At 44.3% G+C, this 25905-nt stretch overlaps 2 long non-coding RNA genes across 2 annotated transcripts in view; both read left to right on the forward strand.

Moving 5' to 3' along the window:
* Positions 1-1131: 1131 nt before the first annotated feature.
* On the forward strand, positions 1132-6015 carry LOC112396418 (uncharacterized). Its single transcript, XR_003002560.1, has 3 exons — positions 1132-1983; positions 2402-2501; positions 5951-6015. It is a non-coding gene; the product is annotated as an uncharacterized LOC112396418 (long non-coding RNA).
* A 13211-nt stretch (positions 6016-19226) lies between these two features.
* Positions 19227-25905, forward strand: part of LOC112396417 (uncharacterized) — a 35319-nt gene continuing 28640 nt past the window's right edge. Inside the window, exon 1 of the long non-coding RNA XR_003002559.1 lies at positions 19227-19314. This is a non-coding gene — a long non-coding RNA (uncharacterized LOC112396417). The remainder of the gene's footprint in view (positions 19315-25905) is intronic.

The following is a 25905-nucleotide window of genomic DNA, read 5'->3' on the forward strand; positions in this document are numbered from 1 at the left end:
TTTTTGCCAATGTACCCTGAAAAAAAATTTTTTTAAATATGTACCTCTTGCACATTTTTAGGTTGACATCTAAAACATTTCATCATAAATTTAAATAGTTGCAAAGGATCTTGTAATGATAACCAGTATATTATAAATATGGACATTTAAAACTAAAACTGTTACTTTAATATATTTTTATAATTGTAAACCTTTTATTGCTCTCCTATCATATTAAATTACTACAAAAGCATGTACATAACTACAAAGTTCTTCTGGATTGAGTTGTTACTACAGTTATTAATATACTACTATTAAAAATAACATAAATATATTATAAATTTTGACAAATAATTAAGTATAAAAGTTAAGTTTTGCTGACAATGCGTTTCTTGATACCATGAATCAATATCTAATGTTTCTCTTTACATTTAATGTAAAAGAAGGTAGATGCAGTCAAAAATAATTGATCTGTACATAGGATCTTATTTACTTTTTATTAGTAGGATGTAGAAAATATTAAACATTTTATGGTGAAATAAGATGAGGATTTTACTGTATTATAATAAACATTTGAAACAGTATCTGGTAAAAAATTGTTTTAACTACTTCATAGAATAATAAGTGCCAAGTGAAAAGATGTCATAGAAAGTTTATCTAGTATATCTCCAAAATTTTGATAGTCTAAGAAAACATTCTAATTACATTTAAAATAATTAGTGACACTAACCTATACTGCTTTGCTATTTAAAGTTTCTTTTCTTTTCAGATAAGGAAGTGTCCTGGGGACAAATATCAAGAAGACCTGAGATGCTTCCCTGGTGGTACAGTGGTTAAGAATCTGCCTGCCAATGCAGGGGACTTGGGTTCGAGCCCTGGCCCAGGAAGATCCCACATGCCACGGAGCAACTAAGCCCGTGTGCCACAACTACTGAGCCTGCACTCTATAACCCTCGAGCCACAACTACTGAGCCCACATGCCTAAAGCCCGTGCTCCGCAGCAAGAGAAGCCACCACAATGAGAAGCACACGCACTGCAACGAAGAGTAGCCCCCGCTTGCCTCAACTAGAGAAAGCCCATGCATAGCAACGAAGACCCAACACAGCCAAAAATAAATAAATTATTCATTTATCTTTTTTTTTTTTTTAAAAAAAAAAGAAGACCTGAAAAGAGCTGCTTATATTTAAATGCATTGCAGGAAGGGGAATTTTTAACAGTCAGCCTTTCTTACTAGTGTTATTTTCGCCTTGCTTTCAGGAGACTGTCGTCCAAATGCATACTTTGACAAAGCCAAGGCATTAAAAAAAAGAGACCCATCAGTCCAAAATTGTCTAATTCCCATGGCTACAATCTACTTGTATGTGAACTCAGAAAATCCTAGCGTGGACTAAAATATCATTTCTAGCATGACACTTTATTTCAACAGGAATATTTATAAGTTAGGGAAATCCAGGAAGCTCTATGAACTTAAGATCATCAACCCCTTCAAGTACCCCTGGGGTACACATACTCCATGTTAAAGGCCACTGTTCTAACTTAGCAAGTCAAGTCAACCAGAATCTTGTTTGCATTGAAGCATTAGACCTTCTGGGCATAACTTAGTAGGGTATCTCAAGTCAGAGGGTTGGACTCCCAGACCTCAGATCCAAGACAGAGGCTGGGCTCCCCTCCCTGGGCCTGCCTCCACCCAAGAGTTCCCAATGTCAAGGAGAGGACCTGAGAGCCACCTCCTGCCTCTTCTGGTCATAAGCCCAGATCACAGAAGAGGAAATTTCTGAGTGCAGCATCAGTGGGGTCCTTGTGGTTCTCTGCAACCATGTCCCCATGGAACTCTTAATATACTGTTAACCGGAGAGACCCCAGAACCGACCAAGCCCATCCACTTTATGCAGTGTAAGGCAGACCTGCAATCACCAAGAAGAAAACGTTCTCCTTCAATATCCAGCTGGCAGCAGTAGGAGAAGCAGTGAAGAGAAATGTGAGACACAAAGATCAAGTTTGGGGTCAGTGAGGGCTTAACTTCTTCATAACTACGTGGTTGAAACTCTGAGCCAATAATTGTTAATGTCAAATTCTCGATATGTACGTTACATTAACTTGGGGAAAAGAGATTATACTTGTTTTTACCATTTGTGCCCTGTACACAGTGTATTGGTAGGGAAAGATGGCCCTATTTGATGGAAAGAGATATTTTTCCATGTTTTGATTTTATTATTTATGATCAAATATAGTCATATAACCAATATGAGAATTTATTTTGCTTATGTATTAAAGGCCCTTGAAAATGTTTGTCAAAACATCTGTAATTTGATGTTTTAAACTGGTAATAATGCATTTCAATAGCATATATATATAGAATCTATATTGCTATTCCTACTTTAATTACTGATGTCCCAAATGTTTCTAATACTAACTTAATAGGTGCACTCTTTAATTATCAATGGCCCCCAGATGCCCAGAGTCTCTGCAACCATCCAACCCCTCCAGGATTGGGACAGATGTTGGAAAGACACCAGAAAGGGTGAGCATCTGGCTGGGTCTGAGGGCATGTGACCTGACTGAGTATATGATCCTGACTGTATTTCAACCACAACATCTTTATGAACTGTCCATTTATTTATTTTTGTTGTTTACGCCTCTTCTGACCTTCCTTAGTGTAAAAGCAGCTAAACTTTTAATGAAGAAATTGTATATTCATACAGTATTGAAACTCAGTCATTAAAAGTTTAATACAAACCTTATTCTAAATGTAATACCATGAGTTTCAGGACAGCTCTTCTTGTAAAGGTTCTGAACTTTCCTGAAAATATGATGAGGATGTTGTCTCAGCAGTTTTCCTTGGCTGCCTTTGGATTTAGTCCTAGTACTCCTGAGGGAATAATTTACCTCAGATCTTCTAACTTATCTAAATGTGTGTAAAAATGAGGCTATTATACTCCTTGAGTTAACGCAGGTTAGGATCAGGGTCTCGTTGCAGGTTAGATTGAGGGGTTCTCGTTCATTACCAAAAGGGCATGAATAAAAACCATGGAGTCCTCCTTGCCTGGTGAAAGAGGAGGTCTTCACAGGCATCAGGCTTATGCCCACACTTTGTGTCCCTGGTTTAAAAGCAGAAAGTAGATTTCCAGTGTAAAATGGCATGGCATCTAATGCAACCCCAGGCCTTGACGCAACCCCTTCCAATATCCCATTAAAAGCCCTGTGATGGAAAAGGAAAGGTCACATACGCACAGCACACAGACAACCAAGTCACAGCAAGAGCCTGGCCCCCCATTGCTGTGCCACATGGGTGCTGCCCCTCAAGGCACCCAAGCTACTTTGCTGGGAACATTCTGAGATGGCCATTCCTAAAAGAAAAGAGGAATCGTGTCTGAGTGGTGGTGAGGAGGGAAAGATGGGCAGTGATGCACTATACCAGGAAGTGGGATTCTCTCAAATGGCAGTGGATCAGCATAACAGAGGCTGAGCAGCCAGGTAGAGAAACACACCTGATGGTACTTGTAGGGGTAGTCGTAGCAGCAGTAACAACAGTTTGGTACTAGTAGTAGTAGCAGTAGCAATAATAAAGAAAATGATAATAGCAGATATTTATTGTTTATCATGGGCAATGTACAATACTAAGGGCTTTAAAAGTATTTCATTTAATGCTCCGAGAAACCCTATGAGGTTGACATATTTATTAGCTTCCTTTTACAGATGATAAAACTGAGGCATAGAGAGGTTAAGCAGCTCACCCAAGTCACACAGCTAGGAAGTGACAAAGCCTGGACTGGCAAATAGGCACTGTAAGCTGAAAACTGGACCAGGGACCAAGTACATCACCTTCCCCCCCACTCCCAAGTTTTGTCTCTGAGAAGGGATGTTACCCTCATTCCAGAGCAAACTTGAGAGATGTCTCTGCAACCTATCTGTTGAAATAAAGATCTAGCTTCATTTGAGAGTGGGCAATCAAGAAGGAAGGCAGAAAAGAAGGAAGGAAGGAAGGAACAGCTTAGAAGCTATGAGAAAAGCATTACAGAACAAAGGAAAGAAAGTAGCATATAGGAAATAACAAAACAGACCTAAGGAAAGATCTACTGCACAATCTTATGAGGGCCCTCTAGGAAGTGATTTAGCATCCTGTAGAAGCAAAATATTATAGGCCTCACATTTCTTTTTTTAAAATATGTCATTTTCTATATTAAGTCTTTAGGTCCTGTGCTTCCTGATTTATTTCTAGAATGTGGTGTCCTAGCTATAGCCTTAAAAAAGCAGTTTCTTTTAAACACAGACAAAGGAGAAAAAGAGTATTAAGACTGGTACAGAAGGAGAGAGAAATAACAAATTATACAGCTGTTCACAAGATAAAACACTCCAGATAAAGACAAAGGTCAAAATTTATAAGAATAAAAACATGTTCTAACTTTAGTAATCATAAAAGTGCTCCTAAAAATTGTCTATAAAAGTCCATTTTTGAGACATAGATCTTCAAAAGTTAAAGTTTCTTTTAACTTTAAATAAAGTTAATATAAAACAGAAGGCCTTGATGCAGCCCCTTCCAATATCCCATTAAAAGCCCTGTTATGGGAAACATTGGTCTCTGATAAGCTGAATGGTCTCTGATATGCTGAACTACTACTGTACTTGAGATGGTTGAAATTAAAGCCTTTTGTTCTCAAAAGTCATTTATGCTCTTTTTTCATTGTTAACAGTATGAAATTATAGAGTGAATGAACATTTTAGAGTGTGTATGGACTCCCATTGTTTTGTTTTGGAGCAAAGTATCTTAAGACTCTGTCTTTGCTCTTCTTCCTTTGATGTATTTCTACCATCTTACTATGTGCTTTCCACTCTCTCTCTCTCTTTTTTTCCTACTTGCCATCTTCTGAATAGATTTTCCTTTTTCGTTTCTTTTTCTTATTCCCACCATCACGCCCTACTTCTGTCCCTTTGGAAGTAATTCTCTCTACAACTATTTTTAGGAGTTACCCAGACATTTTTTTTTAATATTTTATTTTATTTTATTTTTTACTTTTTGGCTGCATCAGGTCTTCATTGTGGCATACAGGCTTCTCTCTACTTGCGGCGTGCAGGTTTTCTCTCTCTGGTTGTGGTGTGTGGGCTCCAGAGCTCTCAGGTTCTGCAGTTTGCAGCACGTGGGCTGTCTTGCTGAGGCATGCGAGCTCAGTAGCTGTGGTGCACAGGCTTAGATCCCCCGTGGCATGTGGGATCTTAGTTCCTCGACCAGGGATCGAACCTGTGTCCCCTGCATTGGAAGGCATATTCTTTACCACTGGACCACCAGGGAAGTCCCAGGAGTTACCCAGACATTTTAACATGCTTACTTAATCTCTTGATGCTTCACCCAAACAATACAAGTACCTTAGAATATTATAACTACAACTTTCACAGTGTTCCAATTTATATTATATTTTGACCATATTTGAATTATATCTTGTTTGTTTAACCTCACAAATTAGACATGACTATTATTGTTATATGTAGTCAATGTTCGTCAATTTCTTTGCTCACCATTTGTTCTTGCATCTCAGACTTTCCTCCATTTGGCCTCATAATCGTTCTGCATAAAGCAGTTTTCCATTCTAAAAGTTTTACTCAGTTTTTCTCCAATCTGCTAGATTTTTTTTAAAAATTCTCTTATTCCTTGTTCACAAACTTTTCATTTCTTTAAACATACCAAACATGCTTATTTTATATTGTGTCTGATCATCTTTACAGATCAGATTTTTCTGCCTGTTTCTGCTGGTTCTCACTCATGGTGCTTTATTTTCTTGTGTGGGGTGGGGGGAAGGGCAGAATATGCCTATGTGTGTTTTTATGTGAGCTTAAGTTCCTTGGAACTTTATCTATAGGAATTCTTTGAGACCTGGGTAGAGACTGCATTCTTCCATAAAAGATTTGCATTTGCTCTTGATTATACAAACATTCTTGGAGCACATATATTAAAACTCTCTTCTTTCAGTTTTTCAGATGCAGATAAAATTAATTCATACAAAAAGCCACATGAGGGCCAGGCTGCAGGTACAGATTCTCAGGTGAGAATTCATCCCTCTCTTCTCCAGCATAAAGATCAAATCAAGATGCATGGCTGTCTCCTGCATAGCAGGTTATTTTTTTACTCATCCTTTGAACTGAAGGTAAAGCCCTTTGAGATTCCAGCTTTATCTGAAAGTCTCCTATAAAACTTCCAATTTTGCATGGGCCCAAGGCTTCATCTCCTCCCCTCCACTATCAAACATTTTCCAAAAAGTTCAAGGTTTCCAGGTTTTGGCAGAAATACTGAGAGAGCTGGCTTTGGCTCTCCTCTCCCAAAGTCGCTACTTCTGTCTTGTTTTTGATTTCTGCAGATTCCATACTTCTGTGCCATCTGTTGATGCCTTTAAAAAGTGTTTTCTTTGTTATTTTGTCTAGCATTCTGGTTGTTTTCACTGGGTAAATCTTTTAGCATATCTAGTTCAGCAAACTAAAGGCAGTAAATATTCTGTGGAGATGGGGGGACATCCCTTCCCTGCAGTATATGTGCTGAATTGAAGACCTCTATAAAGCACTGTGTCAGAAGAATACAGAGGTCTGGGAACCAAAGGATAGAAACAAAAGTGGCCTCATTTACCATTATTCCAATGACCACCTTTCTCTTTTTTTGTAATATAAGAAGTTAAAGCTAGAAATTTCCTCCAGTCATCTGCTTCTGGGAGAAGCAAATCCATATAGTGTTTAATGTAGAATATATTTTTCTGTTTGGAAAATACCCAGGATATATTTTATTTATTTTGATTTTTTGGTTATTTTTAGTCCATAGCAAATTAGAACAAACATTGCTCTCTAAAATTAATCCTGAAAAGAAATGCTGATTTTTAAGTAAAATTATCCATACTTTTTAACTTTATATTATTTCTCTTCATTCATTCATTCAACAAAGATTTATTAAGCTCTTTGTGCTAATCATTATGCTGAGGTGACAAATTAAGAAACATCTGTACCAGATCGTTAATTTCTTGCATTAAATACTGTAAAAAGAGAGGAAGATGAAAACCTGCTTTTCTGCAGATAACAAGTCAGTGTTTGACCACAAAGCATTGGTTACCTGATTTCAAATCGCTTCTAAACAATTCTCCAACACATTTTGAATGAACCCCAGGAGCTCCAATGACTGTGTCATTAATAAACTGTTGAACTCATAATTATTTACAAAGAAATGGATCAAGAAAGAAATTTCTTTAAGAGGTGAAGAACATAAGTTACATATTGCCTGTTGAATGAATTCTCCACTAATTCATTCAGTATAGATTCATGACTTCAGGAAAAGAAGAATATAAAAAATACATTTAATCAAAAAAGCCTAGATTAAGACAAAAATTAGTAACAGCATCCCTCACTTTGGAGGCATTTCCAAACTCTCTTTCACTTACTATCACCATTGGCCAAGGGCATGCACCATCTCATTTGCTTTTCCCCCACGGTGCACATGGCAGAGGCCTGGACATGCTACCTATTCGCTGGGCTGGGTGAGAGTATTAGCAGAGTTCTCCTGCTTACCCCCAAACAATCTGTGACTGTGCAGACTGTATTTCTCATTCAAAGTAAATTCCAAGTTAGTCTGTACAGAAACACCTTTTGAAGTCATGAAAAGCATGGCAGAATTGAAAGAAGTGATGATCTAAGTGGTCTTTGTTTGGCATTGGGATCAAACACTACATTTGTTATCCAAAAAACGAGAGTATTTTGACCTTTATCTCTTTATACAGCATTTAGGCAAGAAATGGACTGTGTAAAGATATTTTATTATACTCTACTCCTTCCTGAGCTGGATAGTTTTTATGTCATGACATCGGTTTTCCTTACTTACAATTATCCCTTAATCTCTTACGTCAATAACATATTCACACATATCGAGTCTCCTTCTGTAATTAGCATTGACTAAATTCCATACCTAACGCCTAAGTAACTACCTGGGGTATGGTTTAAGAAGACAACTCTGAACTGCCTGCATCTGCTGCTACGTCATGCCTGGGAGAAACAGACTCTCCCTTATTGATCTACGAATAATCTAAAAAGAATGAAAATCAGAGTTTATCAAGTTCATGTTACTATCTTTATGTATTGGCATTTGGAAAAGTCTCTAGTCATGGTTTTTCATTATCACTATGGCTTTTAAAGCCTCCAATATAGTCATTTTGGCAAATGAATGAACATCAGCAACGGCATGAGAACAATGGCCTCACTTTGTGGTGTGATGTGGGGAAAATATTTTTTAATTTTCTAACAGGTGCTGGGCAACGAGTCTTCTGACTCATAGAGATAGTAATTATACCTCTTTTCTAAAGTGAAGCAGCAGAGAGAGAACATACTAAAATTAATGAAGAAAGCAAAACTTAGGTTCATTTTTTTAGGTTCATTTTTTCTATCTGGAGAATTCATGATCCTGAGAGGTTTCTAAAATGAATCATTGCTTTGTGAAGTATAGCTCAGGAGCAGATATTTGTCTTTGTGTCAAAAACAAGGACTCTTAACAAATTGAATCTCTTCCTACCTTTAGATAATTCAAGAAAGATAAAATCTTGAGGGCTTTATAGTACTGAGCAAGGATAAAGCCTTCTTACAGACTGGAACAAAATTCTTACCAATTTTAACTGGCAGATAAAAATGTATTTCAGAACTGATTTTCACATAAAGAACATTATAATATTAGAACACTCCATGCAGCCAGGGTGGTTGGTAATTGTAAACATACTACATTACGTGAAAATGAAAGCTGATTGATTCTTGTGGAACATGCGTTAGTGATAGCGTGAATCAGAACAAGAAACGTTTTCTCATTCCTTAAGAGGTGAGAGTGAGGTGGGAGGAGGGGTGGGGAGAGGGTTGGTTTGACAGTGAGGTAGTATGACAAAGACCAGCTGAAAACAAGGGCAAAAATTGCAAGGTAGGTGCGCTTTAATTTGAATTGCAAAGGGCAAGTGTATGACCTTGAATATTTGCTCCATGCCTTATTCAGCACCTGTGGCTCACAGATATGGATGTAAAATAGTTCCGAGTCCAATTCAACTCAGTAGAAGATTGTGTTCTCTCTCTCTCTCTCTCTCTCTCTCCTCTCTCTCTCTCATGTTTGGAATGTGATATAAAACAATAAAACAGAGATTGACAAAAAAAGACATTGCTAGGAATTAATTTGCGAAGAAAAGTTCTAAAGACTAGCTGCCAGTCACCCTAGGTCCTGGCATTCCTGCATGTCCTTAAATCATCCTCCGACTGCTGATGACAGCTTCCCTCCCAAGCCCCTTTTTAGATGCTGTTTATTCAGCTATTGTAAACTGACCAGGTTGCAACAGAAGAGCACCCACTCGTACACAGTGGCATGTCGTGCGTCACTTTGCAGTCAGCACTGCCTTATACTGAAGATTCGTCTGTGGTTTCCTTGGGCACCAAACAGAAAACAAGCAAACAAACAAAAGCTACCTGAGATCAGATCTTGCCATTGGCTGTGGAGAAGGACAAGTTATCACAGACGTCTATCCCCTAAGCAGGTCATCACGTAAAGGGATATGGGAGCAAGAACAGCATAAGCCTGAACTTACAGCCAGGAAAGTACTCGTGGGAAGAATGTAGATCACTGAGCTCAGTCATTCTTTTCACTGACATCTACAACTACAGGGAGTGTAAGGATCCACTGTGTTATGGACTGAATTGTGTTCTCCCCAACCCTAAGTTCATATGTTGAAGCCCCAATTTCAATTATAACAGGATTTGGAGACAGGACCTCTAAAGAGGTAAAGATAAATGGGGACATAAGGGTGGGACCCTAATTCAATAGGACTGTATCCTTATAAGAAGAGGAGGAGGGCTTCCCTGGTGGCACAGTGGTTGAGAGTCCGCCTGCCGATGCAGGGGACACGGGTTCGTGCCCCGGTCCAGGAAGATCCCACATGCCATGGAGTGGCTGGGCCCGTGAGCCTTGGCCGCTGAGCCTGTGCGTCTGGAGCCTGTGCTCCGCGATGGGAGAGGCCCGCGTACCGCAAGAAAAAAAAAAAAAAAAGAGGAGGAGACACCATGAATGTGCATGCATGGAGGAAAGACCATGTGAGGACACAGTGAGAAGACTTGCCATCTGCAAGCCAAGGAGAGGGGCCTCAGAAGAAGCCAAACCTGCCAATGCCTTGTTCTTGGACTTTCAGCCTCTAGAACTGTGAGAAAATAAGTTTCTGTGGTTTAAGTCACCCCGCTGTTATGGCAGCCTGAGTAAACTAAGAATCAGGATGGTTTACAGGCATAGTGCCATCCCAGTGCATCCCGTTGCTGCACTGAGTTGCAGCCCAGAAGCATGGAGATAGCCAGAACTCCATGAAAGCCTGATGCACACACCAAATTTGGCTTCTCTGTCAATTCTTGTCTCTCTTGTGCATTATACTAATAGAAAAAGGAATAGAAGGACCATCAGTTAAATTCCATGTGCTGGACACTGCCCTGAGGATGCAACAGTGACTCACACCGTTGCTTCCCTTAAGGAACTCATCATCTGGAGAAAGCCAAAGGCAAGATGAGTCAGTACTTCGATATAGGTATAGAGAAGGGCTTTGGAAAACAGGAATGACTAATTTTAATTTAGGACATGGAATTATGGGAAGGACAGGAAGGATCAGGAAAGGCTTCACAAAGAGGGAGTTTAAGGAGAAATGTTTTTGTATCCGCTGCTCTCTAACCACTTCAAACTTAGTGGCATAAAACAATCACCATTTTATCATGCTCAGGAAGTCTGTGGGTCAGGAGTTTGGATGAGACACAATTTGGACAGCCTGTCTCTGCTCCATAGTGTCTGGACCCCAGTTGGCTAGCAGTGACTCAAACAACAGGGGGCTGGAAGCATCCACTTCCAAGGTGGCTCTTCACTCATGTGCCTGGCGCCTGGAATGAAGGACAGGTTCAGCTGGAATGCCGACCAGAGCACCCTAGATGCCCTCCAAAATGGCAGCCTTGGGGTGGTTGAGCTCTTACACTGCACTCCAGGGCATCAGTATCAAGTACCCTCAGCGAATGTGGCAGAAACTGCATGGCTTTTTATGACAGCCTCAGAAGTCACAGAACATCGTTGCCACTATGCCCATTGGTTGAAGCAGTCCCACTTAAAGGGAGGAGACACAGACCCCACCTCTCTTAAGAAGGAGCAATCAGATATTTGCTACCATGTTTTAAAACTGCCATATGGACCCTAAAGCATGAATAGGATTTCAGTGAACCTCATGCACTGAAGCTTTATTGCCTAAAATGGTTTTTTTCTGATTTTACATGAATGCACATTCATTACTTAAAAGAAATGAAAATTATGAAAAAATAAAAAGAAACTTCCTCATTACTTCACCAGGCAAGCTGTATGACTGGACCTGAGCTAGGAATTAGAGCTATAACTTTAAGTAAGACATGGTTCTTACCTCAGAGGGTTTCCTACTAAACCATAAAGAGATAACCACTGCTAGTATGTTGGTGCAGTCCTTCCCAATTTGAATAAAATGGATTGAGATGATTCCGTACTTACAGGTTTGTGTCCTGGTTTTTTTACACCTGGTACACAAGATAGTGTGAGTTTCCTCATAGCATTAAATATTCCACAAAACTGTGATTTTGAATGGGTATATCACAAATCATCATATGAACAGACCATTGTTTATTTCCCTGCTGCTAGACATTTAAGTTGTCTTCAAGTTTTGGCTACTACAAAATAATAATGTAATAAATATGCTTAGTCATCTTTCTGCTTCTCTGAAAATTTTCTTAGGATAAAGTCCTCAATTAGTTGAATTACTAGTTCAGAAAGAAAGAATGTTTTAAAAGCTCTTGATTATGGTTTTGCAATTTTGGTTTGCAAAAATATTGTCCCAGTTTGCATTTCCCTAGTGTGTGTTTGAGGAGCATCAAGGAGCAGAACACGTGGGAAGCAAGTCTGTTCCCCAGGTACAGGGTGGAAAGATTTGGCCCAGTCTGAACTGAGTAAAAGAATACTGCAAGAAACCAAAAGGCAGGTTAGAAACCATAGTCAGCTAATAACCAGCATGGGCTTGGCAACTAAAGAGATGGATGCTGGGAGATGATTACTATGGAGTCTGGGTAAATGAAAAGACTTCCCTGGCTTCAACTTTGGGGCAACATTCTGAAACCAAGTGTGACTTAAGGGATGCTCAGAAACCCAGGTTCATTGTGCGTGTGAATTAGGGCTCCTTGGGTGGTAAGCAACAGAAACCAACCCTGGCTAATCTACACCAAAAGGGAATTTACTGGAAACACAGCTAATTTCTCAATGGCTAGGAAACCAGGCTCAGAAACCAAGACAAAATGGACAGGAACTGAGGAACTTCATGGGCAAGAAGCAGCACAGAATCAACGGTCTAAGACACAAGAACCCCTCACCAGTGTCACCTGGGCACACTGCTGTGGATGAGGAATGACCTCCAATTGGATTCTGTCTTTTGATGACTTTGCTCCAATTTCGGATTTCAGGGAAGGCAGATCTGACTAACCTCAAAAAATCTGAGTGCCTGACCTTGGGCCAGGGACAGGCACGCACCTCGACTAACAGCTGCTGGTATGTGGAAGAAGTAATTCCCAGAGGTGACTCAGAGCACAGCCAGCCCAAACCAAAAATAATCTACCCTACCACTTTACCTGGCAGGGGAAGTACACTAATACTTAACCAGCGTTAATCTCTGAGCCCAGAGTCGCTTACCTGACTGAGCCCCTGCCTCCCCACCCTGCCACGCTCCCACCAAAGTAGGGTTCTGTGGAAATGAAAGAGACTCAGGGACCATCAGGTTTTGATGAGACATGGATGAGAAACACTAAATTTGAGCCACAATGTATGAGGCACTGTGCTGGAAGTCAGCATGAACGAGCAATTACAATAAATCCCGCTTTAACTTGAACAGAGTTTTAGCCTCTTCCCCTCCCCGCTTCTTTCTCATCTGGAACACTGGGCTTTGACTGATTAAAAGCAACCAGGGAGGGCTTCCCTGGTGGCGCAGTGGTTGAGAGTCCGCCTGCCGATGCAGGGGACACGGGTTCGTGCCCCGGTCCGGGAAGATGCCCACATGCCGCAGAGCGGCTGGGCCCGTGAGCCATGGCCGCTGAGCCTGCGCGTCTGGAGCCTGTGCGCCGCAAAGGGAGAGGCCACAACAGTGAGAGGCCTGCGTACCGCAACAACAACAAAGAAAGCAACCAGGGAGCGAGTGGACTGGAAGGAATCTTGACAGAGGGCCAAAGCCAGGACCCACATGCTGCCTTCTGCTTGGCTGGAGTCCCCTCCTCCGCCTGGTGAGCCGATGTGGAACAGAGGAGCCAGAAGATATTGTCGCCTGGCTTTGTTGGGGGATTACTGGACACGGGTCAGGACATGGGCTAACTTTAGGAGGCTGGCTCTCCCCAAGAGCTCTCCCCGTTAAGGCAGTATCTCCCAGCCTTGTCTCTCCCTGCCAGCTGATGGGAGTTACTCCTCATTCTGGGGTATGAACAGGGTCATCAGCCCTGAAGGTGCATCTTGTACTTGGGAACCAGAAGAATAGACCAGATTGCCCTGTCAGATACCCCATCATTCAGCCAGGCAGTGACAGAACGAAAAGAGGGCACGTAAATCTCAGGCACAGAAGCAAGGTGACAAAGATTCATTGCACTTGGGAGACACAGAAAGTCACAGGGTCAGGGAGGTGCTCCTAGGATGGGAGAGTGTCACAAAGGGGAAGGAGGGCCCGTTGGGACAGGAGGGTGGTCAGCAAATGGCAGCTCTGCCCTTTCTGGGAAGAGGGCAGCAGCCCTGGTCTCAGGTTCCCATCGTTTCTCTTATTGGGAGAATCATCATGGGATGCTGCTGAGTAAGACATTCCCTCTGGTGATCAGGACTATAGTTAATTAATTGCTCCCTTGGGAAGTGGGTGTTGGGGCACAAGGTGGGGAGAAGGGTCCTGCATTGGCTGCCAGAGTCAACGTCTGCCTTCAAGGGCACGTTCTAGAAAAAACTACAGGATCTTCACATCTGCAGGGCTGCGGCAAGATCCCAACACCTCCCTAGAAAGACCTTCCAGCACCATGGAGGGGACTGGGGATGTGGCTGTTGTTCCAGGCCCCTTGCTGAGCAGGGGAGGGTGGCCTTGTCATCAGGGGCCAGGGTCAGAGCAGGACGGAGAGGGCAGGAGGGGCTACGGTGGCCCCAGCACACGCAGAAGTGAGAAACTGCCCGGCCGTACAATGTGTAAAGACACTAACAACGTTCTGATTTTTCCCGTGATGAACACTTCAATACTTTTTTCTGAAATATGAAATTATTTCCAATTCTTTCCTCCCATTTTCCAGGGCTTTGTCTGCTTAGTGTGCTTTGGGGTAACTAAGTGCTGGGTGTGGCCCCATGAGGCCCGACCGGAGGGACTTTGCTAACTGTGTGGAGGCAGCCTGCATGCATCACAGCAAGAATTGAGTCTAGACGTGCAGCGCTCCCTGCCTGGAATCTGTGAGTCACCGGGCTGCTTTCCCGAGGAAGAGAATGTCTGTCCCGGCCAGCTCTGCCCTCCCCAGGGCTGCTCCAGGGGAGCCCGTCAGCCCTATCTGGGGGCAAGGCTGAGGGACTGAGAGCAGGGAAGAGTCTGCAGGGCTATCCAGGGTGGACTGTCACCCCGGAACTGACTTGTGCCCATAGCCTCCTTCTCCTCTGGGCCCCTCAGTCCTGGTCAGAGGGTCCCCGCATCCCGGGTGCGGCCACCTTGCCCTCACCCAGATCCCACGTCCCCTTCAGTACCTATTTTGCAGACTCGTCCTTAGAAGTGCAAAATCTTCCTTCAGCACCTGTGCTTCAGGGCAGAAACTGTATTTCATGTCATTCTTGCCCTTGTTCCCATGTTTGCTCCTGATGCAACAGGGCCTCGCTAAGTCCAACTGCATCTCAGCAGAGTTTCTCTTTCAGTGTCAGAGAGGAGCATGTGGTATCAACAACCTGTTTGTTGCCTCCAATCTTTGATTTTCTCATCAGAGGCCCCCAGCTGGCTCCCCACATCTGAAGGCAGCCCACAGAAATCAAAGGTGAGAGCAGTCAGGTGGTTATCACTGTGGCAGGCAGACGTCCTCTCAGCAGCTGTGCTAACATGCGCTGCCCCAAACCTCAGGCCTTTCCTCAGCTGTCCCGCCTCTGCAGCTCTGCAGGCCTCACTCCCCATCTCCCCACCCCCCAACTCTCCCCACCCCCAGGCCCCGGGAGGTACATGATGTGATGAGGGGGGCTTGCGTGAAAGGGCAGCGAGTCAACACCTTATATAACAGCTCCAGTTTCTACGTCAGCGTGAGATACATGGAATCAAAGTCCCTGTGCAACCATTAATGTGTAATGCCTCAGTCACTGCTTCACAAACCAATCTTTAACGCCTCAGCGAGGAAAAAAACAATCCCGCAGTTCTCCGGGGCCCTGAACCTTGAGTCCATCACGGCCACTGGGGCCTCACTCAGACTCAGTTCCCAGACATGAAAGAGTGTCATAGCGTAAAAGAAAAGCAAGGGTGGTGGTTTGTGCCAACACCGAACACTGTTTGCCATGTTCGAGCCAACGCACTTCATCACAGTTCCACCTGCCTGTGGGCTGCCGCCTGGCTGATGGATGGCCTCAGCATCTGGAGGCCAAAGGGATGACCCGTGGGGTTACCTCCCTGCACACCGAAAATATTCCAACCATCTCCACCCACAGCTCTGTGGCTTGTGCCAAAATAGGTGAACACCTTCCTTGAGTTTGTATGTGTTGATTTATTAAGAGTGATGTCTCCCCACATCCTGCTAAGAACGAACGTCTTTCATTTCAGCTTTTGTTGTTGTTATTTTTTTCCTGTTCTGTCTTCCTGGCATGACCCCAGGCACCTCTTAGTAGCTGTTGTGCTGTCTCCAAGACGACAACCTCCCAAAAAAAGATATTCATATTTCACAGAGGATGGGCCTTACCCTGTTCTCTCTTTCCACACCCCACTTAAGAAAATTCCAGTGTTTGGCAACCTGTCAGTGACAGCCTGTCAGAGTAAAATATTTGGCCAGAAGCTATAAACAGCTGCCTTCTGCTGATGTATTAAAACAATAATGATTATAGGAGTAAGGAGCAGGTCTGGGCAGCTCCTCACTGGGCAAGGTGCCTTATACTTCCGCTCAGGAAGGTTCCCTCTCCTTCGGGAATCACCTACATCAGTGGTTCTAAACTGGGGCCATTCTGACCCCAAGGGACATGGACAATGTCTGCAGGTATTTGTGGTTGTCACAACTTGAGGGGAGGGGAAATGCTACCGGCATCTGGAGGGTGGAGGCCAGGGATGCTGCTAAACACCCTGCAATGCACAGGACAGTCCCCGCACCAAAGAATGATCCGACCCAAACGTCTCTTGTGCCAAGGTTGAGAAACCCTGACAATATCTGCTAAGTCACCCCTACTCTTATATGACATTCCAAATAGTCTGTGGTATATACAGAGAAATCTAGAGTGGAGGTATTGTCACCCTTCTTCAATTCACTTAAACTTCATTAAAATGTATCAAACGTGTCTACTTGTGTAAGCGTCCACAGATAGGATTGCGTCTCTGCCTTCCGGAAGTCTAATCCCAGCCGCGGAGACAGACACATATACAAACCACACAAGGGAAGATAAGCCAGCGGTGTTGAGAGTTGTCTCCTCATACGAAGGGCTGGGAACCTGAGACAGAGAGATGAATTCCCCCTGGCCTGGAGGGCAGGCGGGCTTCAGAAGTCCTCAGAAAGGAGAATTCACACTGTGAATTCACGCTGTGAATACAGACGAGGAAACCCATGCCTTCAAAGTGGGACAGGAAGCGCTGAAGGCTTGGGAAGAACTGAGCAAAGATAGGGGCCTGCCTGGTGGGAGAGGACCAGAGGGCTGTGCTGGTGGCTGGCATGGGCTGCGGGGTGCTTTGGGACGGAGGATGAGGCCAACTTTCTTCTTTTTGTTGCATTTACTTTTTTTTGAATAACAGGCCACATATTTCTGTGTCAGATTTTCATAGTTTCCCCTTTGTTTGCTACGGTAACATTACTAGTCAGTCGAGAATCTTGCCATTTTTATGCAGTATTTAAAGGGGAGAAGAGTTTTCACCTAAAATGTAAATTATCAAGTTCCTCCTGGGGCCAGAACCAAGTAAAATTCTGTACTTGGTTCAATTGTTACTAACTTTGTGTGAGATCCAATTTGTTTTTAGAAAAACTCACTTTGAGTGTGTATATTTGGAAGGATCTCAGAGTCATGAGATTCTAGGAATGGAAGAAACCTCAAGAAATGCTCAGGTTCAGTTTTGTCCGGTCCAGCAGACAAGCGCTGATCATCACCCTTTCCACACGTGAGACCATTACATTTCTGTATATTTCAGACAGAGAATAAACCTATACTAAACGGCAGGATTTTTTATTGGAAACATTGGCTAAGGGGTACAGTTCTTCAGATTTGGGGGAGTAACCATTGTCCAAGTGGTTCTGCCCAGAGTTGATGGCCCAGAGATCAAGGAGATAATCTTAGCGCACTCACGTGTGTGTGTGTGTGTGTGTGTGTGTGTGTGTGTGAGTGTGTGTGTGTGTGTGTGTGTGAGTGTGTGTGTGTGTGTGTGTGTGAGTGTGTGTGTGTGTGTGTGTGTGAGTGTGTGTGTGTGTGTGTGTGTGTGTGTGTGAGTGAATGCAGGGCTAAAGGGCAATAAGAAGCCACCAATCTCAAGATTTATAGGGGTGAGGTGTCCTCATCTCTGCTGATTGAGGGAGCAGAGCCAGTGAGATCTCCTATAAGCAGATGTGTGGAACAGTTGGGACTGTTAATAGTCAGCAGCTGAAGTCCATCTGGAAAGTGTCTGTCCAGGGATTCCTTGGGTACTGGAGCCATTTTAGGAAATTCAGGCTTTTGGCAGAGCAGACAGCCTCCCTTGGGGGCGGCAGGGGTGGAGGGTGGATCTCCCCAGGGATCTTGAGTGCCTGTGGCTACCAAGAAGCACTCCAACCCAAGTTTCCCTGAATCCAGGCTCCCTGGGGACCCTCCCACCCTGGTTCAGAAGCTCTGCCTTGATTACAACTTGAACTGAGATGACCTTGTATTTTCCTGTGAAAACTGCACCCCTATTCACGTCAACATCCGCAATGTGGGGCTCATTGCTGCATCATCTGTCCCACTCCAGGGCAGGACCCACCCAGGAAAAGCCCTGATTTTCTTTCTAAGGGACATCCCTAGTTTACCATAGCAAATGGATTATTTCCTCAATAGTAAGCCACTCAGCGTGTGACTCAGAGAGCTGCTTTTGTCAGGTCATGAGATGAAGAAGGAAACAGTGTGGGGAAACACCAGATCCTTGGCTACCCCATTTCCTAAAGCGAGCCTTACCCCTGGCGTCATAAAATGACTTTGGCAGCCTTCTACCTGCCACAAATGAACTGAAAAGACAGATGTGTAAAAACCAGATCCTTTTTGTGTGACAACATAAATGCTTTACGAGATCCCTTTACGGCAGCCACTAATCACTTACTCATCTTTTGCTCAACCCAGGGATGGTCCCCTTCTGCTCAGAAGAAATAGAAGAAAGGCAACTTCCTATAAAAACAGACTTGGGAGGAATCCACGGCAGGGAGAAGAAAGTGGGGAGATCATTCCTGGACATGGCTTCTAGGGATTGGCAGTACCTTCCAAGATAACGCCAATCAGGGTCATAGTGGCTGCCTCCCTCCTACCCAGGAGACGCCCAGGCTGCCCTATGGATTTTCAGGCTCCTGGTCACTGGCTCTCTGCAGGAAGTCAGTTGTGCATTTGCACTGGAATGAGTGCTTAGGGCAAAGGCACCAAGCTGTCACTGGTTAATATTTCTTTGGAGTAGAAGCAGGTACACATCAAATCTACTGTGTGTGGCCCTTCACATCTCCTGAGCTTTCTAACACGCCTGGTGACATAGGAGTGATTTACCAAAGGCAAAGGGCATTTGTGTTACACCGAGGGTCTGTTTCCACCTTGGATCCCCGGTCTTCTTGTGTGAGTCTGGAGGCCTGCATCCTTGTTCTCAGAAACTGTGGTTTCAGGGGGCACCTTATTCCCCAGGCCGACCCCCCCAGGTGCTCAGCTGCGGCCTGACTGTGGCCATCACTTCTGGAGTTTGAACTGCAGGTTATTTGTCAGAATCTTTGTGATGCCCTGATGCCCTGCTCAGAGCTATCATTTACCAAGCATTGATTCTTGCAGGGTGTTTACATATGTCGTCTAACTTAATCCTCACAGGGATCCTGTGCTCACTTTACGAGAAAGGAATTCTGTCCATGCCGGCCACATTCACCCAAACTGACCCACGTAGACCCAGCTAAAGGTAGGAGACCAGACAGCCCCTGTTTGAGCATCCTTATGGCACTTGCTGTCTCTTTACAGGTTTGATTTTTCAAATCGAGTTGCTATTTGATACTCTAGTCCTACTACTGGGAAAGTAATACCAGGGAGATGGGGGTGCCTTGGGTATGGCTGGCCTGAGGTAGCAAACAATCCAAGGTGGGGAGCAGTAAGTCTTGGGAAATCCCAGCCAGCTGCGCCAGTAATTCAGCTTCTGTTTCCCCCAAAGCAGCTGAAATCTAGGTTTTGTTTTCGTTTTATATAAGAAAACTTCTAGTTTTAAATGTTGCAGCTGATTTTAAAAATGAACGAAACAAAACTTGTTTAACACCCTGCAAGCGAAATAACACATTTGGGAGCTGGTTTGCAACTTCCAGGTTAGGTTTTCCATGAGATATAGAAATTCAAACATGGGATAGAACAGGACCCATTTTCTTTTCATGAAATATGCTTTTTATTAGAGTGTATTAAAATCCTCAAACTTCAGAACAAAGTTCTAAAAAATATAAATGCTTAGGTATTTTTGTCACTAACTTTATTTTCCATATTAATATCACCTTCTATTCATACGACAGTTTACACGGTGCATTAAGATCGAGGCTATTGTCCCATCTATTGCTCACAAGGCAGCTGTGAGGTGTGCACTGTTACTTCCATGGGTGCAGGCAAGGAAACTGAGGCTGAAAGAGGCTCAGCCACTGACTCAAAGCCCCAGGACCACACACTGTCAGCCTGAAACCCAGCCACAGCTTCCCAACTCTTCTGTTCTTTTCATTCAGTAAACCTTGAATTTTAGTTTCTTTCATCAGCACTACTATACCAATAAGTATTCTTCACTCCAGACCACACAATTTTTTCCCCAAGTCAGCTCTAGCATGAAATAGAAAAGAAATCATAAACTCTCCTTTAACCTAGCACTGAGCTTTTTTTTAAGAGGCCAATAAGGGAGAGGGTGATGGCTCTTAACCCAAGGTTGGGGGGCCTAAGAGTGAGTGGAAGGAGGAAACCTGTACCCCCTGCAATTGTCTGCAACACTGTGTGGAGAGGTGCCCTGGGCATGTTCTGGGGAAGGAGACTGTAGCTTCCTCCGGAGGGTGTCCAGCTTTCTTGCAGAGGGCGAGAGCTGTGCAGGTTTGACTCCAAACCCTTGATCTTTATCGATACTGAATCATAACTTAAGCAACCTTCCTAAATCTGCAAACTGATTTTTCCCCAATACGCTCCTCTATCAGGAAGATGTAACTCAAGCCACTTTGCATCTGAAATTGGTCACCACCAACTAATTTAATCCCTTGCTTATCAATGGCTTATTACTATGGATCCGGCTGTGTTCCTGCAGGACAGGCCTCCGCAGTTGTTAGGACCTTGATCAGCCCTCAGACTTTATAGTTGGTTTCTTCTTAAAAGGCCCAAGCCCTTTTTTCCTGTAATGAACATTGCAAAACATTTTTGAACAAAATGTAATCTTTTCATGAGGAATAATTACTTTGTGCTAACATGTTAAGAACCCTCATACACTGTTGATGGGAATGTAAATTGGTGCACCGACTGTGGAAAACAGTATGGAAATTTCTCAAAAATTAAAAATGGAACTGCCACATGACCCAGAAATTCCACTCCCGGGTGTATATCCAAAAAAAAAACAACAAAACACTAACTCGAAAAGATACATGCACCCCATTGTTCATAGCAGCATTATTTATAACTGCCAAGATACGGAAGCAACCTAAGTGTCCATCAACAGATAAATGGTTAAAGAAGATGTGGTACATATATACAGTGGAATATTACTCAGCCATAAAAAGAAATAATAATGCATTTGCAGCAACATGGATGGACTTGGAAGGCATTATGCTCAAGTGAAATAAGTCAGAGAAAGACAAATACTCTGTATCACTTATACGTGGAATCTAGAAAATACAACAAACTGGTGAATATAACAACAAAAAAAGAAGCACTCACAGATATAGAGAACAAACTAGTGGTTACCAGTGGGGAGAGGGAAGGAGGGACAATATAGGGGTTGGGGATTAAGAGCTACAAACTATTAGGTATAAGCTAAACTACAGGGATATACTGCACAACACGGGGAATACAGCAAATATTTCATTATAACTGTAAATGAAGTATAACCTTTAAAAATTGTGAGTCACTATAGTGTACACCTGTAACTTATCTAATATTGTACAACTATACTTCAGCTAAAAAAATTCTTTTAAAGAATATGTAAAAAGAAGAACAAAGTAAGCAATAAAGTAACAGGCATTTCTTCTGTTAAGAAGTCTTTCTGGACAATGCAAGAACCCATAGCAGGAACTTCTCACTAGATGGTACAAAGAGCACCCAGGGCCTAGAGTGTCACCTATTTCATCACCTTTGCAACTGTCTGTGGGAGACAACGTGCAGAGAATTTTTATAGCAGGGGGTGAGGAGCCCCCCAAAGATGACGACATAGGGAACCACAGCACAGGTGTGGAGTCAGGTGGCCTGGATTTGATATTCAGCCTTGCACCAGCTCATGGTGTGACTGAGGATGTCATCTTACCTCTCCAGGGCTCCTGAGCTCCTGTCTCTCTGACAAAATGACCTCTAGGGACAAGAAGGTCAGAAGGGAAAAAGGAAACAGGAGTAATATCTACCGAGAACCCACCAGGTTACCAGGTCCCGTGCCTGGTATTATCACACTCATCCTCTCATTTAAATCCTCACAATAGAGGGGCTCCCCTGGTGGCACAGTGGTTAAGAATCTGCCTGCCAATGCAGGGGACACAGGATCGAGCCCTGGTCCGGGAAGATCCCACATGCCACGGAGCAACTAAGCCCGTGCGTCACAACTACTGAGCCTGCGCTCTAGAGCCGCGAGCCACAACTACCGAGCCCGCGTGCCACAAGTACTGAAGCCCACGTGCCTAGAGCCTGTGAGCCACAACAAGAGAAGCCACCACAATGAGAAGCCCGTGCACCGCAACGGAGAGTAACCCCCGCTCACCGCAACTAGAGAAAGCCTGTGTGCAGCAACGAAGACCCAACGCAGCCAAAAATAAATAAAACAAATAAATTTATAAAAAATTAAAAATTTTTAAAAATAAGTAAATCCTCACAATGGGACTTTTGGATCCGTGCCCAAGGCCACATGACTTGTAGATGGCATGGCCAGAATCCAAAGCTGGGTCTGTCCAACCCTAAATGGCACAGTTCAGGGGATCTCAAACTCCGCCCATGAAGCACCTCCAGCAAGAGAAAAGACTGACCCCTTGGATTAGTTTGCTCAGAGCTCCTGTAACGAAGTACCACGGGCTTCAACAAAAGAAATATGTTGCCTCACGATTCCAGAGGCCAGAAGTTTGAAATCAACGTGTCAGCAGTGTTAGTTCCTTCCAAGGCTGAGAGGAATGATCTGTTCCAGGCCTTCCCCTAGCTTCTGGGGGTTTGGTGGCAACCTTTGGCATCCTTGCCTGGTAGATACATCACCCCCATCTCTGCCTCCACGTTCACACAGCCTTCTCCCCATGTGCATGTCTGTGTCTCATTTCCGCTTTTTATAAGGACGCCCGTCACACTGGATTAGGGGCCCACCTAAGGAATTACATCTGCAATACCCTATTGCCAAATAAGTTCATATTCTGAGGTCCTAGGAGTTAGAACTTCAACATATTTGGAGAGACACAATTCAACCCATAATACTACCCACTTCAGGAGTCTCAGGGGTGTGGCTTATGGCATCAGCTACGAGCACAAAATGTTTCTGAAGCATCGTGCATTATCTTTAAAATGTATGCAAACTGAGCACACAACTCCATTGTTAGATCACTATTTCATATAAAACAACGTTTCCCAAAAGTCTGTGAGTAAAATTAGTGATCCAGAAAGCTGCTCCCTGTTGATCCTAGGGATCCGGGACCTCACATCTTTTCATGTCTGTAGAGGATGCTCACACCAAGTGTGAAAGCCTCTGAGAAGCAGAGACACCGGTAAGGAAGAAAAGGCACATTTAACCTAAATGAGCACGAAGAATATTGACTGAGACAGGGCTGAACAAGAAGTCATGTGAACTAGATACACAGAGAAAATACAGAACATCCCTGACCAAGATCCCTGACCCACAAACCAGACCAGTGTGGAAACAACACTTGCAGAGAGCCCTGTTGCAAGCACATGGCTTTTCTTCATTCTCTCCTCTTTCCTTTTGAACAGAAATCAGCGTCGCACAGCACTGTTCATCCCGTTTCCCCAACACAATGGCTTTTGAAGAACATGCTTCTGAAGTGCAGGTGCCGTGGGGACAAAGCTGACGGTTGTGGTAGTAACCAGCTTTGTAACACACTGGTCAGATTCACATTTTTCTATTATAGTAAATGTGCCTCAAGTAACAGAACTTACTAGCAACACTAACCATGGCCATACTGTTCTTTTACTTCCTAAGAAATAACATTTTCAGAAGTGACAAAGGACTCCGACAAAGGCCCAGCAATGGAAGTGAGAATGACTCAAGTGGCAAAAAGGGCTCTCGATGTGATTCGCTTATTGCCCCACTTGGTTTGTGACAGAAAAGTGGGTCGAGCTGATGCATTTCCACACGCTGAGGACCTACCACCAGTCCCGTAGAGCTGCACTCCCTCCAGAGCCCAAGCTGGAGAGAGCCTCTGATGGACAAGACTCCAAAGACAGCACCAGATACCTTGATGGCCTGGAAAAAGAGGTGGCTTTCTGCTTTCCTTGCTTAAAAACATGGGGACCGGGCTTCCCTGGTGGCGCAGTGGTTGAGAGTCCGCCTGCCGATGCAGGGGACGCGGGTTCGTGCCCCGGTCCGGGAAGATCCCACATGCCGCGGAGCGGCTGGGCCCGTGAACCATGGACGCTGAGCCTGCGCATGTGGAGCCTGTGCTCCGCAACGGGAGAGGCCACAACAGTAAGAGGCCCGCGTACCACAAAAAAAAAAAAAAAAAAAAAAAAAAAAAAAAAAAAAACATGGGGACCACGGTGTTCTTTTATTTTTTCCCCTGCCCCTCTATTAGGAGACATACGAACTTCACAAAGGCATTCCTTGTCCACTTAGCAGAAATGTCTATCAAAATCAGACCACGGTCAAGGAGAAGACATCCCACAGGATGTGGCCAAGTGACAAGCCTGGAGAACACACCTGACACAAGGATATCGCTCAGGGCAGCCATGAGGCTGCAGCTCCACTCAGGAAAAACCCCTACTGATGCCTGGGTTCTGAAAGCTGTGCACAGAATGCCAAAGGTCACTCCTGAGAGACCCGGCGTTAGCAAACACAGTGGCCAGACCCTTGAGTAAAGTATATAAGGACAGAGGAAGATGGTCCTCAAGGGAAGGAGGGAGATAGGGATCAGAAAAACCAGAGCCTGCAGGGGCCATCAGCCCCCTCCGGCGAGCGATCAGCTCCCCCAGGGCAGTGGGGACTGTTCCCTTCTCTAGGGAGATGAGCTTTCCTCAGAGGCAGGGCTATTTCATCAGGCTTTCCCACAGCCCGAAGAGAATATCTCATGAGATCATCCGAGTCCCTCTGTCCTGATCCCACATCCATCACAGCTATTGCTGTTTCCCAGGCCTCCCGATAACGGAAGGCACGGTGTCTACTGGAAAGGTGTCTGCGCAGGAGGGGTAACCGGCGCTCGGCCTGTAATGTAGCAGAAGCTGTAAATGATGTCTAAGGATTGTGTACATCTTTCAGCTCTCACTGCGCTCTCAGATCCCAGCCTCCTCCCTCCCTCCCCCATCAGCCCACAAGGGTCATCCCTGGGCAAGCTGAGACAGACAGAAGGGGCCAGGTATCCAGCCAGGGCCTGGAGCCTGTGGCCTGGGGGCCCTGCATGCACTCTGGACCACATCCACGCTGCCCACATTCAGAGCTCAAACCCTGGGTAGAGCTCTGAGGAGATGAGCATTTTAAGGCAATACGGTCGCGGTCTGGTTTGCAGCCTGGTTTTGTGTGAGTTATTGCCCCCAGTGGCTTATTAACTACCAAGGAAGAGATAAAAATCTAGTTTTTCCCCAAAAGGGAGGAGCAGATCCCCAGGCACGATATCCTCACCAGGGCAGTGTCCAGGCTGGGGACAGCAGGCAGCCCTGCCCAGCACCTCTGGCCAGCTGCCTCTCCTAGAGGTTCGTCATGTGCCCCTCAGAATTTGTTGAAAGTCAGTGGGATTCCTGAAACAAGATGGGATTAAGCCACAGAAAGCAGGGCCCAACCCAGTGGTAATGATGGGGGGGAAAATGGCCCCTAAGGGGAAAAGAAAGGCAAAGAGGTGAAGTATTGTAATTTAAGTGCATTTTGGGAGACTCTCCCTGAAACTGGCTGGTTATATTTTTCTAAAAAACCCCAGAAAACCTCCAAAGAAAGGAAGAAACCTTGGTTATGATCATTCTTTTCCTCCAGCTTTTATCCCTTAGACAGTGGCTCCCCAGCAGCGTGTCTGCCCCCACCCCAACTAAAAAGGACACTTGACAATGTCTGGAGACGGTTTTAGTTGCCGCAACTGGGGAACACGACCAGCATCTAGTAAGGGAGAGATGAAGAATGTTGTTAAACACCCTGCAACACACACGCACG

Source organism: Neophocaena asiaeorientalis, unplaced genomic scaffold, assembly GCF_003031525.2.
Source record: "Neophocaena asiaeorientalis asiaeorientalis breed wild unplaced genomic scaffold, Neophocaena_asiaeorientalis_V1.1 scaffold50, whole genome shotgun sequence".
Classification (NCBI taxonomy): Eukaryota; Metazoa; Chordata; class Mammalia; order Artiodactyla; family Phocoenidae; genus Neophocaena; species Neophocaena asiaeorientalis.